Source organism: Panulirus ornatus, chromosome 6 (assembly GCF_036320965.1).
Source record: "Panulirus ornatus isolate Po-2019 chromosome 6, ASM3632096v1, whole genome shotgun sequence".
NCBI lineage: Eukaryota > Metazoa > Arthropoda > Malacostraca > Decapoda > Palinuridae > Panulirus > Panulirus ornatus.
Window position 1 is genome coordinate 21413278 of NC_092229.1, and position 15047 is coordinate 21428324.

The 15047-nt window shown below is 44.0% G+C and overlaps 1 protein-coding gene across 15 annotated transcripts in view; it reads right to left on the reverse strand.

The window, feature by feature from the left end:
- by (focal adhesion protein tensin) overlaps positions 1-15047 on the reverse strand; it is a 1595780-nt gene that overhangs the window by 975449 nt on the left and 605284 nt on the right. The window contains exon 1 of one of the 15 annotated variants that reach the window (XM_071662721.1): positions 6772-6883. The exons of 12 other annotated variants lie outside the window; for them this stretch is intronic. The gene's annotated coding sequence lies outside the window, so the exon portion shown is untranslated. Of the gene's footprint in view, positions 1-6771; positions 6884-15047 lie in introns of those variants that run through there. 2 more of the 15 variants (XM_071662734.1, XM_071662722.1) reach the window with 2 other exon arrangements.

Consider the following 15047-nt stretch of genomic DNA (forward strand, 5'->3'; position numbering starts at 1 on the left):
CCCCCTCCCCATATATATTTTCAAATGCGATACACAGCTAAGGTTTATTGTAGTTACAAGAATATGACGATGTCAGGGTGAAATTATCTCGTTCATCTGGTCGCTGAGACCAGTGTTTCTATATGTGTGAGCACTAACAACCCGCCTCAGTGTGACTCAAGCTATCTTCAGGGAAGGATTTCTTTTTTTTTTTTTTCTACTCTTCCAGACTGCCACGTCATGGGAATTTCGCGTCTGGGCGCTGCCTAACTTCCATCTGTGTTACAAAATGGTTGGGTCTCGTATTTCTAAAAAGAAGAAAGCCCGAATCCTCACCTGGCAGGAACAAAACGTGGGTACATGTGAGATTTCTAGGTGCACTGGGAGCTCAGAACGCATAATCAGGCAGCTGCTTCCTGCAACACCTCATTAGTGCCTGGCTTCATGCAGGAGATTTAAGACTCTATGAACCAAAAACATGGACCTATAATGCTTCAGTAACCTTGCCAGTTCCTTACCCAGACGTCTGAAGATGGTAATCAAGGCCAAAGGAGAGATGACACATTACTAAAATGTAAGGGTGACAACCGCCTGTGAAAATGTATGAGGGGCGGATAAGGTTTTCTGCAGACACTATATATGTTATCTCGTGTTTGTCTGCTATTATGCTTCCGTCAGGACTTTATCCCATCACTGATATCACTGGTTTTGCCAATCCTGTTTTAATACTCTTCAGACAGATGGCTGGGATTCCATTCGGTCACTAGGCTAAATTTTCTCTAAGCTGAAGAACTGCTTTCCTAATATCATTTGCCGACATCCCATCATCTAGGACTGCATTATCATCATGATGATTCAACAGTTCATTAAATTCCTTCATGGATTTTGAGCGCAATACTGATTTGAATCGTTCAGTTAACATCTTGCACAATTCCTTGGGAGTCATTTTCATGTTTTTCGCCAACTTAAGAGCATTCAGTCTCTGATCTCTTGTCTTTTGTTTTGCTCCTGTACGACAATAACAACTCTTGCGTTCCCGTCAATGTTCTGCATAACTCTCACTTTATTCATCCTCAGTTTACCTCATGGGATTTCATCATTCCTCGTCAGCAGTCAGTTCTTTTTATCAAGCTTTCTCTTCATTTTCTCCGTCACTCCTATTTTTCTTTCCCATGCTCTTCAATCTATCTACTGATTTCAGTTACTTTTATCTTCTGTTCTGTGCTATATCTCTTTAGAGAGAGAGAGAGAGAGAGAGAGAGAGAGAGAGAGAGAGAGAGAGAGAGAGAGAGAGAGAGAGAGAGAGAGAGAGAGACGCACGGAGGGGAATCATACGGGTCAAAGGTCAGCCTTTAAGTCCTTCAGGAAACCTGAGAGGTGATCTAAATATACACATCCTGGCTCCGTGTTATCTGCCTGAGTCCGCTACCCCGCCACAGCAGCCTGTTATCATGGCCAGCGGCAGGTACCACAGGAACCACTGGTATGCAGCAATACCTCAGTACCTGTAGCAGGTACCATAGTGGCATATAGCAACACCTCAGGACCACTAGCAGGCACAACAGTATCTACTGCTATACAGCAACACCTCAGTTCAGTGGCAGGTACAACAGTACCTAGTGGTATACAACAACACCTATGTTCACTGGCAGGTACAACAGTACCAAGTGGTATACAGCAACACCTCAATGCCACTAGCAGGTTACCGCAATATCTATTTTGGTATACAGCAACACCTCAGTACCACTGGCAGGGACAAGTACTAAAGAGTGCAACGGTATATGGCCACACCACTAGCAGGTGTCCACAGGTGCACAGCAACACCCCAGTACTACTAGCAGGTAATATACTATCCAGTGGTATACAGCAAGTATTAAAGAATCCAATGGTATGCAACAACAACTAAGAACCACTAGCAGGTACCACAATCCTGCACCTCAGCACTGTATCCACAACCATACAACAACACGTTGGTAAAACAACACATATCTGGAACCAAATTCAACCTAAGATGTGACCATGCACGTGAGCATCAATTACCTTCATGATATGATAAGCTAAAGACTAAGCTCTGACTCAACGTTCATACAACTGGACGATTGAGAATAACCCATCTGAACAATGAGAGAGAGAGAGAGAGAGAGAGAGAGAGAGAGAGAGAGAGAGAGAGAGAGAGAGAGAGAGAGAGAGAGAGAGAGAGAGAGAGAATGAGCAAATTACGGAAAAAGTCTCAGGCAGCGAATCATGTAAATATCTTGACATGGTAACAAATTGGGAGAGGCTGAGTAGGTAAGTCGCTCGAGCAGCCAGACAAAGTAGTGAGCGTTATAGAAAATATGATAAGAGTGATTTACAGTGACACAAGCGTCTGAGATTATAAATGATGTGAAGAGCTCGACATGATACATGATGCAAACACCCAGAGATAGTAAATGACGAGACCAGCCAAGGAGAGTAAATAATGTGATCCAACACAGACAGTAAATGACCTTAATAGCTTGGGACAGCAAATTACGTGAACAGACAGGAACAATATATGGTCCAGTATCAACCATATATGGTCCAGTATCAACAATACATGGTCCAGTATCTTTCACACCCAAGAGGAAATCATATTCTGTCCGGCAGAGATAAAAATAATATCAAAGTTTGATACCAACATGTAGGATACTGTCCCGCATCTCTAACTTACTTGTACACCTGGCAAGTGGCCCCATACATCATTCTCTGGTCTATCCACACCTTCCACTGCCTCAACATCTGGGGCGGTGCCCCACAAGACCTTACTGCATCCTATTGTTATGGACCACAAGCTAGTAATTAGAATAATCGCAGGTGTCCCTTTTCTTGCTCACACTCTGCCCACCTCTATACCATACTCGCTACTTACAGTGGACCAATTATATAATGATCTTGCCCTCCAATTTACGCTTGAGAGATTAAACAACTTGCTAAAACAACGTGAGCCTAAGACAGCCACCATGCTACAAGAGCTGCTGGAACACATCATGCACCACATATGACAACCTCTCAGTTACACAGATCCATTTCACACCAGTTGCCTCCGCTGTGGAACTTGCTACCCACCAGCATGAAGCTTACCAGGTGTATCTTGAATTTCAAATCTGGTTGTAAGAAATATGCCTTTCACCACTGCCCTCTTATCCTGTTCTTAATACCAGCCACAACAACTGTGGCATTGTCCTCAACTTGCCTCAACTATTTTTTTCCGAGAGATTACCATTCTCCACGATCTCCTAATCTGGATCTTATTGTTTTACAGATCAAGCAAAATTGTTCGTAAATCGTTAGGTAAAACACATGTGCCAACGCTCACTGTTCTTAGCTTTATACGTCTCGTTTTTTCTGAGGGGGAACTACAACAAAATGCAGATTTCAAAACCAATGTGATTGACTGGATATATAATGTCGTTAAAGCTAATCAAAGATACAGAGAAATAGGTCCTTTCACTAGTTGATAGACTTACAAGGCCATATTACGACCCAACCTGTTTAATACAAATCGTCTAGGTGACCAATACATTATCATCACCCTTATTATCCTAACACTGAGGTGAAGAGGCAGAAACAGTAAACCATGTAAACACCACCGGACATACAGTATTGGATCAGGCAGGTGGCGTTAATGATCTGAACTGCCAGGGAGGATAAATCACAGAGTGAGCCAAGCATGCCGGTATACCTAAACTGCCGGGCACACTAAATAAAGTGTGCCGGGAACAGCAATTCGTGTAAACAAATGGGGACACTACGTGGTGTAAACAGCTAGGACTATACGTGATTGTAAACAGTCGAAGACAATAAGTGGTGTACACAGTCGTGGACAGTAAGTGGTGTGAACTGGCGTGGACGTTAATGTAGACAGCGGACCGTCGTGGGCGTGTGGGCGGCAGCAGAGCAACAGGCTGAGAGGGATGTTACCCACGAAAGCTAGACATATGACGACGTCCCTGGCTGCTGGCCACATCCCTCCCTGGCTCCTGACGCACCAGACATCTCTCTCATTCTCACTCGACTCTGTATCGCAATCAACAACCAAACATGTGACAGCTTTCGTAGGTCAGATAAACAACCGACAGTTGTATCAAAGACGCACGACTTTACGATCATGCGACAGAATGAAACGCAAATGCTATAAAATGTCAAAAAGAAAAAAAAAAAAAAAGTCGCCAAGCACTGAACTCTCACTCACAGACAAAGACCGTGACGACACATAACAAAGGGCAGGTCCCGTCACGGACTTCGCCACAAGTGGCCAATCTACCCGACGCGTCCGCCGTCTTCAGGGACACTGAGCACAACGAGGAGAACAAGCTCCGTGCTCCTGACACGTCCACACATTACTGTCGAGCACGGACGGCAATGATCACATGATGAGACCCTTGGTCACACGACTGCGCTTTTCGCCACACTACAACAGCGCCACAAGCACCTACTGCACTGAGGTACGACGTGTGTTAGTAATGGATCGAACGATGGAGATGACCTCAGCATCATATGACTGGGTTAAGTTGCCTTCATTCTAAGTCACTGTCACAGAAGTCAAGGTTAGTCACTTGGCTGACCGGCCTTGTGTGTTCACGGTAAAGAATTTCGATGTCATAAATCTGTACTTCGTTCTCAGAGTATGAAAGTAAAACTTTCAATATTTTTCCAAGTAACCCAAGCAGGCTAGAGTGGTTTTCCTGCGTGGAGATCCTTCTACCTACTGCGTCTGAACCATGAGGTCTGGCCTAGAGTCCTGGGATGGGATGGCGTCGTGACCATATTACTGGGGTGGAGTGCCTCCTCTGGAGGGCTAGCGAGCACAGACAAAGGCGGTGGGATACACAAGCGGCCAAGTGAAGGAGTGAGTCGCTCCATCTTCCACCCATACACGCAGGGCGCTCCCTCCGAGTCCATCAGACACTCACTCACCCAATTTGTCTGGAGAACCTTCGTACAAATAAATCGTGAGCCAAATCACTCGTACTCCTCGTCACCATGACGGTACGATCCTTGAGCACGACTGGGGTACGATAGCCGAGTCTTTCATCTGATCCTAAATACTGAGGTCAGAGGCCACGTCTTGTTCGAGGGCTTTCGTTACTTTTGTTAGACTGACCAGGTGTCTGCCTGACCCAGGCCGCATCATACCGAGGGGCTGTCTTCGGGGCCTGGACCACTGTCACATCTAGGGGCTGTCCTCGCTGATGCCTGGCCTGGGCCACTGTCACTCTAAAGGGCCATATTCAATGAAGCCTGGCCCAGACCAAAGTCACACAAGTGGGCCATCTTCAGTAATGCCTGGGCCGGTCCACTGTCATACTGGCGGACCATCTTCAGTGATGCCTCGGCCGGTCCACTGTCATACTGACGGACCGTCTTCAGTGATGCCTGGGCCGGTCCACTGTCATACTGACGGACCATCTTCAGTGATGCCTGGGTCGGTCCACTGTCATACTGACGGACCATCTTCAGCGAAGCCTGGGTCAACAGTCGTTACAACACTGGACTTTACCTCATCCACCCCCTCCCCTCGGGTGAGGTTGGCCAAGGCTGAAGTGTTTACAAAGTGCCACAAGTCATCTTGTAAGCAGTTTACCGTACACCAATTGTTACCATAAGAAATGACAAATCACCATTTCAACAGATGGATGACGTATGATAGTTCCTCACAGTAGACTTACCCTGCGGCTTGGTCCCTGCCTGCCAGTGTGGACTCGGTTCAACCTGCAGACGCCACAGTTAACAACAAAGATTATCATCATCGATAGATTTTCTAAAGAAATCAAGTCCGTCAACATCGAAGATAATCGAAGCGCAAATTCACCCAACCAAGTATGAAGCTAAAAAAAAAAAAAGAAAAAAAAAACGGTGGCTTGTGCACAGCAAGCTAGTAACTCATTCAGTAGCGTCGTCCTTCGTACATAAAGCTTAACACTGTGGTCAATGCATAGAAAACTTACAAATACATAAGTTAACATTGTATTTCATAGACACAAACAGACTTGCGCCTTCATTTCATGCACGAAAAAAAAAGGAAGAGAACAGCAGGGTTAAACAAACCCACATACTGCCTCATTACATTTACTATTCAATAATAATAATAATAATAATAATAATAATAATAATAATAATAATAATAATAAATTAAGATCGTTAGTGAAACTCTGAATATTGTGATCGTTAGGGAGTCTCTGAATATTATGATTAGAGAGTCTCTGAATATCGTTATGATCGTTAGTGAGTCTGGATATTGTTATGATCGTTAGAGTCTGGATATTATTATGATCGTTAGTCTGAATATTATGATAGCGAGTCTGAATATTGTATGATCGTGAGTCTCTGAATATTGCTATAATCGTTAGTGAGTCTGAATATTGCTATGATCGTTAGAGTCTCTGAATATCGTTATGATCGTTAGTGAGTCTCTGAATATTGCTATGATCGTTAGTGAGTCTCTGAATATTGCTATAATCGTTAGTGAGTCTGAATATTGCTATGATCGTTAGAGAGTCTCTGAATATCGTTATGATCGTTAGAGAGTCTCTGAATATTGCTATAATCGTTAGTGAGTCTGAATATTGCTATGATCGTTAGAGAGTCTCTGAATATCGTTATGATCGTAAGTGAGTCTCTGAATAATACATCAGTTCATAAACCTTCGCGACACATCGCAGCACTGTACACAACCCCTCACATTACACACTAGGAAATCACAATGACACACTCGTGTGCAACGGTTTTCCTGTTCACTTCCCAGCCGTCGTCAGATCACTACGGACTCACAGTGGAGGAGGGAGTTCCACACCGGCGACGAGGAGCGAGCCTCACAATCGGTACTGCCCACAACGTGTGTAAGGAACATCTACCATAACTCCCTCACTAAACTCCCTCAGTCTACCCAGAGCCACACTGCCACTGATACGATCACTCCCCCACTGTCAGGTAGGCGCTGCCGATCCCCGGGAAACGTTGTCGTATACCTCAGTTTCATCATGACCGCCGTATTTTTGGCGGAAAAGACTTCATTATCTAACCCGATCTGTGCAAGATAAGGTACGCCGCAGTATATACAGCACTAATAAATTACATCACCTGCAATACAGTGCCTCCTTCACATCGACCTACCAATCTGCTAGGGTCGACGTTTCAAAAATACATTAAGAGGTAAACTTTAGCAGGGTAGCGTGGGGGAGGCAGACAACCGGGTGCGCCATGCACGTTATTTACATTCTCTCTCTCTCTCTCTCTCTCTCTCTCTCTCTCTCTCTCTCTCTCTCTCTCTCTCTCTCTCTCTCTCTCTCTCTCTAACACACACACACACCAAAATTAGAGAGATGAGCTACTGAGAAATGCTCAGGGCCTTAACTTTCCCCTTCATGGAAGAGAGAAGAATGAGGGGGTGACCTAATCATAACCTTTATGTTTTTAAGCCGCTTTATGAGGAAGGTAGTGACAACTTCCTCGAAAGATGCAGGGATAGAACCACCAGAGGCTATAACGTGATGCTGAAGAAGAAACTGGTTAGAGAGGACGTAAATAATTACTGTTACGGTATGAGTGGTGTAAGAATGGAAAAAACTGGAGGAGGAATTCATAGTTTAATAAGTTGTATGACAGTAGCTGGGGCCCCACGAGTGTAGAGTTCCCACCCATTACTACACAACGATGTAATTACACACACACTCGCACACACACACACACACACACACACACACACACACACACAGCGTGACACAACGATGAATCCTCCTGTCAATGGACGCTTCTCTTCACAGGCTTGTGCCAGAACATCCCCGAGAACTGGTCCACCAGTCTGTTTCATGCCGCAAGTCGCATCGTACATGTGAAACACGACCGGTCTAGTTTGACTTCCAGGTAACAATCCAGCTGTTTTGTAGAAGCCAACTGTCATCTTAAGGCGCTCCTTGTGTGTGCGGGAAGTAAGGCACACGCACATGTAGATCTCTGGCATTTCTACCTCCAAATTCTTACATTACGAATCTAATCTGAATGGTCTACCTAATCTTTGATAGCAGGTAAACAGCTATTTTCGTATGCATAACAGGCACCTGACCTTCCAAGCACTCGACACTCGTACATAACTAAGACGTAACTCTCCATCGACCTACGTACGTCCTAACGGGTACAGTTACTGGGCTAGAACTAGCCTGTCCCAGCTGATCTCGATGATTTACTGGATCGATGCGGGCAGCGAGTGAACCCTGGACATGTCATAATGCAAGCACTACTTCTCAATATCCTTATACTGCTGACGTCAGCACATTACAGTTTTCTTGTGTCGGCAAAGACATGGCAATGCCCTTGAGCGGACTCATCACTAATCATTGTGTACCTGACTTCCAACGTTCAATATATTCAACCGATAATCTATGCAGACTTCAATGACAGCTCCCGTGCTGGGCTCTCTAAATGTGAGGTCGTTCGACATCAGCAGCCTATGTGTCTGGCTATAATAACGAGTTACTCGTTAAATGTTCAGGGGAGATTTCTCGTCCTTGTTAATATATGGACTGACTAACATATACATTAATAGAAGGTGCGTGTTTGTGTGTGTGTGTAATTGCCTATTTGTACATTTCGGGGAGGGAGTCCTACCCTCATGAGGACATATCTATCAAACTTTATCTACTCTCATAAAGTTATTTTCAACTTGAGTATACTCTTAACACTCACAGTATCATCCATACAAGTACCTCTTTCTTCATGTAGCTCAAGGTTCCTCTACCTTTATACCTGTCGTAGAAATGATCACTCTTAGTAACATACAATCAGAGGAAGCTGAAGATTTTTCCGAGTCACCCCTTACTCTTCTCTTCTACAATGCCCATCTCTACGGCCTCTAACCGCTTACTCGAAGTCGCATCTCTTATTTCGGTGGCAACACTCTTGCCCTTCACTGCACCTTCTCTATCAGTACGTGTTTACCCGCGCAAACAAAACACGAACAGTATATTCTCGTACAGGACTTGGATACACTGTAAACAGTTTGCTGAACTTGACCTCAATGATGTATTTAAAACTGACTGTGTTACCGGACTCTGCCTACAACAGGTTACACTGCGAGCAAAACGTCATCTTCGGTGAGGCTGTATCATATACCCTCTCGTTCTAGGAGGTGCCCATATCTTTCCCACTCCCCTGTGAAAAGCAACACCGAAACTGCAGGAGCCGCACAAAAGCGTTCCTGAGTCATGATCTAAGAGAGATTCTAACACCTGCCAACAAACAGTCTGCCTCCTTATGATGACTCGACAGTGTAGCTCTGATGACAGGTTAAATACGGTATGGACGAGCAGGTCTCTCACACACACACATTCCTGTAGCTTGTTCCCTTCTACGTAATACTTGTCTAGACACCTTCTTTCACTGAGTCCCATCCTCATCACTCTACATTTAAGGTTAAATTTCCTCATCTATGTAATATACCAACTTTGGAGTTCGTCCATGTTCCCCTGTAAGTTGATGCAGTCCTCACTCCTTATGTATCTCATGGTTTGGTTGATGCAGTCCTCACTCCTTATGTATCACATGGTTTGGTTGATGCAGTCCTCATTCCTTATGTATCTCATGGTTTGGTTGATGCAGTCCTCATTCCTTATGGATCTCATGGTTTGGTTGATGCAGTCCTCACTCCTTATGTATCTCATGGTTTGGTTGATGCAGTCCTCACTCCTTATGTATCACATGGTTTGGTTGATGCAGTCCTCACTCCTTATGTATCACATGGTTTGGTTGATGCAGTCCTCATTCCTTATGTATCTCATGGTTTGGTTGATGCAGTCCTCACTCCTTATGTATCACATGGTTTGGTTGATGCAGTCCTCACTCCTTATGTATCACATGGTTTGGTTGATGCAGTCCTCACTCCTTATGTATCACATGGTTTGGTTGATGCAGTCCTCACTCCTTATGTATCACATGGTTTGGTTGATGCAGTCCTCATTCCTTATGGATCTCATGGTTTGGTTGATGCAGTCCTCACTCCTTATGTATCTCATGGTTTGGTTGATGCAGTCCTCACTCCTTATGTATCACATGGTTTGGTTGATGCAGTCCTCACTCCTTATGTATCTCATGGTTTGGTTGATGCAGTCCTCACTCCTTATGTATCACATGGTTTGGTTGATGCAGTCCTCATTCCTTATGTATCTCATGGTCTGGTTGATGCAGTCCTCATTATGTATCTCATGGTTTGGTTGATGCAGTCCTCATTCTTTATGTATCTCATGGTCTGGTTGATGCAGTCCTCATTATGTATCTCAAGGTTTGGTTGATGCAGTCCTCATTCTTTATGTATCTCATGGTTTGTAATCATCCGTACAAATATTCAGGTACAACTCCAGTTCAAGTAACACATGTACAAAGATCAACAAAGACAATGGTATGAGGACAGAGTCCTGCGGTACGCCATGACCCCAACCCATAATGAGATTCCCTTGACAAATGTCGTGTGTTCCTTCCAATAATGTAATTTTCTATCCATCAAAGGAATCCACCCTAACTTGTGCCAGATGATCCACCTTCTTAACCAACCGACCTCCGATGCAATACAGCAGCAAAAACTTTCACGCATTCCAAGATCTCGCAATCCACCACCCGCCATCCCTCTATCTTCTCCAAAACTAAGCTCACTCTTAAACACATCGCAGACGTTTTGTTATGCAGGACCTCCTCTCCAGAAATCCATGTTGACCCTGACTCAAAGAATTTCTCCTTTGTAAACATACATCCACTTGATTTTTCTCTATGTCTTCCAATGTTGTACATAACATGCCGCACGTGTATGATATACTGGTTTGTAGTTCAGCGCAAATAATCAAATCGCCTTTTTTAACCACAGGCACGACATTTACTCCCCATCATTCCCGTAGCTCTGCACCAATCTTCAGTGGTGTAGTGAACAATACTTCGCGAGGTCTGTCAGGCGTTATCTACACGTGCATTGACTTCATTTGGACCTACGTCTTTCATTACTCTACTTATGCCTTTTCTTTTCTTAGCATTTTCAATTGGTACAGTTAAGGGGCTTTTAGCCGGTTTCACTTCCGTCACTGTTGGGATTATATTTTCTTCCACTGTGGAGACACTTGGGAAGTTGTCTCTCAGTTCCTCGCACATCTTTACATCGCCGTCTACACCAGTTCCATCTGAATCGCTTTGCCTGATTGGCCGCTCCTCAACCTGAAATTTACTCCTGTCGAATTAATGAAACAGTTTTGGATTATCCTTTGCCTTATCCCCAATATCTATTTTCTGCGTTAACCTCAATATCCTTTCCACAGTTCCTCTGTTCCTCCACTGTAACCCTTCTATCATCATTAGACGTTATGTTATATCTGTTAAACTCTGGTTGGCTGTTGAGGTACTGATATCCTCACTGCGTTACAACTCTTGTTATTTTGTGACATCTATGAATGACCACATCTCTTTCTTCTCTAAACTTCCCTATTTGCAGCTGAAAGTAACCAAACTCCTTTATAAAATTTTACAAAAGTGTCCGCAATCATGTTCTGTATCATGGTTATGGAATTCCTTTTCTTAATATCTCAATTTATCAATATCTCAAAGAAAATGTTTAGCAATATTTTCCACGCTTAACTCTCCTCTCTGCGTATAGCATCCTCTCTAATTTTTCATGTCCTCATTAACAACGTAGTCAAACTCGTACACTTTCATTATCCTTTTTTTTTTTTTTAAATTGGTGAATCATACGTGACAATTTTATTTCTTATGGTACTACGTGTACAGATAAAATCTACCAGCTCATCTGATCATAGTGTTCTTAGTTACATGCGGGTAAAAAAAAATTTCCTGTATACACTCCAAGAGTCTGTGTCTCTGTATACGATTCTCCATCTCCATAAGACTATAAACTCTCCTTGTCAATCTTTTATGAATAAATTCCCGCAGTAGTAGTAGTGGGACGTTACCATCTCTGTAGTGAGGATGTCTCGCTGATCTTGATCACTCTTTCACTGTTCTCGGTGATCATTTTTTCTGGTTTATTGAGAATCTGTGGATGAAAACAAATCATCAACACTAGTGTGCACATCTTCCCTACATTTACCTTCCCCGTTATTCATCTTCTGAATGCGCCAACCATCAACTTTTTCCGAAATCTAATGTCCTTCTTTACTAAGTGGGCCAATTACCCCCCTCTTTGTCTTCTCTTTCCTTCCTTATCAAGTATTTCTCTCAGAAGGTATTAGGTCAGCCCTTATCACTTCAGTAAGTTTCGTTACTCCATCAGGTTAGGTTTGGTCCCTAAGTCTTTTACATTCACTATCTATCCATCTGCATTCATATACATGATCTATATTCTGACACACACGAACGGTCTCTGAGGTAATGGTAAACCTGTTTTGCTTTCCAGCCTTGGTTTATCACCTGTACACCCCAACTGACTACCTTGTATGCAAATATCGTAGCCAACTGTAGCACTCCTGGCAGCAAACTCCTTAAAGAAAGTAATAAGTGATAATTGTTCCATTATGAATATGTTCAATCATTTCTACGACTTTTCTTTCTTTATCTCACGCACTGCATTTCTTGTTCGTGACTACAGACTCTATTAGTCCATCAATTAGTATTTCCTCATTTGCCACCCTTCCTTCTCTGGCTGGTATAAATCCTTCTTTCTGTCCAAAAGTCGTAAACAACTTACGTTTATTTACTTTCCTCTTAGTAACGTTCTTAGTTCTGGTCCAACCCACTTGACCAGCCAAGCCCTGTAGTTCTGATTCGTCAACCTCCAAGTCTCTCTCTCTCTCTCTCTCTCTCTCTCTCTCTCTCTCTCTCTCTCTCTCTCTCTCTCTCTCTCTCTCTAAAATCTACATATATGCCAATATGTCATGATCCTGAATATTCTGCATTTCTAGACCTTCCATTAGACAATCCCTATACTTCCATGACAGTTCTGTTTCCGAGAGCGTATTTAAACCCTTTATATGTTAACCCTTTATATATCCATAAGTCATTCAGCAGGTCTGTTTCCATGTCTTCAATGTATTCAGGTTCGTATCAAAGCCATCTGGCAAGTCATCCACCAAGATCAAGACAAGCAACGGTCCCAGAAGAGATCCCTGTGACACGCCACTACTGATCTCAACACATTTCGGGAAGCCTCTCTCTACATGCGTCTCCTTTACTCCTGCCTGAAGATCCAGCTTCTTCACCAACCTCCTTTGAGATAGATGGCCAAATGCCTCCTGAGTCTAGATAAAGATAATCTACATACCCATCTCTTTTACCAAAAGCTCTCTCTTGTAGATATCAAAACTTTTCTCATCGGTGTAGCGTCTCCTCTGCGGGAACTCCTCCTCCTGCTTTCTGATAATCTGTTCTCGTACCTCAGCGAGTCAGACCGGTCTGCAATCCAGTGCCTCCTCGCAGTCTCCCTTATTTATCATAAACAGATGTGACGTTTGTCTTCCACTCCCTTAGCGCCTTTCCTTTCTCTAGCGACATCGTGAATAACATCTCAAACGGCCAGTCAAGTTCACCACATATGGAGAAATTGCATTACAAAACCATGAGACTTGCAACGGTCAACACCAAGTCCTCCTCCCCGTTCCATCTCACACATGTTGATCTTGTTACTCAGTTCCTCACATATCCTTACATCATCCTCTACAGCTCTTCCCTATGAATCTCTGCTTTATCAACTGCTCTTCAACTGTATATGCGAGTGTGCGTGTTTTTATTTTTTCGTGTTCACAAAACGCTCCTGAATACATAAAAACACGAAGTACTGTACAAATGTTACCCTGTATAACTACCAGAGAGCAAATAGTACAATTAAGTATGATTGTGATGCGAGGGAAGGCGTAGTCCACAATTCTGTACGAAACTTATAAATTACCAACTTATACAGATCGTTGTGTGTGTATGGAGGTGTTTGCGCGACGGGGTGGTGGTGGTGGTGCGAGGTCGTGATGATGTGAGGTCGTTGTGGTGGGGATGATGCGGTGTTAAGTGATAGTGTTGGGAGGTTGCAGGGGTGGCTGTGGCAGTGGGCGAGGTGGAGGAGGGGTAGGATGGAGTGAGGTGGTGGGAGGTATGTCGCCGGGGGCGGGCCTATCCGCCCCTTAACATTACTGTCCCCCCTACCCCCCTGCTCGCCCGCCCCACCACACATGGTCACAACACTCCGCCCTCGCCAACAACCACACAACCATACGCGCTCCATAACCTCACGGCTGCCCACTGCAGCTCGCTACACATCCGGAAAACCCAGCTGATGCCTAGGAAGAGGAGCAGGAGGCGAGTGAAGGGTGACGGAGGGGCTTCCAGCCATACATTACCTCCTGACGTAGGACGCGCTCACTAGCCCAACAGTTAATTGGTTGATGCTATCGTCGACCCCCTCATTGGCTGCCACAGGTCAGGACGAGGGTCTCTATTGCCTCCCACTGCCAGCCTTCACTTCCCTGCGTCAGCACTCTATCCAAGCCCATATTTCTTTAACAAGGCCTCCTCTCCCAGGTACTCTTGTGGCGAGTCTATATTTCTTTAAGAATAACATGAGTTAATAATACCTTTCACAAAGTGTAAAGATCCGACTCCACATATTTCTCAAAAGCACTAACCTCAAGAGTTATATTTCTCTGGGAGTACGAAGATTTGTGCCCATATTTCCCTGAGAACAAGGAGACTGAATATTATGTTTCTCATGAAGCAAGATGATCCTGAGAGTGAAATTAAGCACGGCGTCTGAAACTCTTTAACACGGTACAGAAGCGACCAATAAGCACGATGACTTACCTCCTAAACCTGTATGGCTTATACCTGCGAGGCATCTTGGTGACTAACTCCACGTGTGTGTGTGTGTGCGTATCTCAAACTTCTCTAGCATGCTGTGACTTAGCACTGTGTTAACTCGATTGACTTTCAATTAGATTTATCTTATGAGCGGGAGTTTAAAATTGACGCGCGGTGTCATCCATGAAAGTTTACATACAATATCAAAGTTTACGTACATTCTCTCCAAAACTTGATATTTTGCACATTTACAGTGGGTCACAACGTTACGGGGTTCC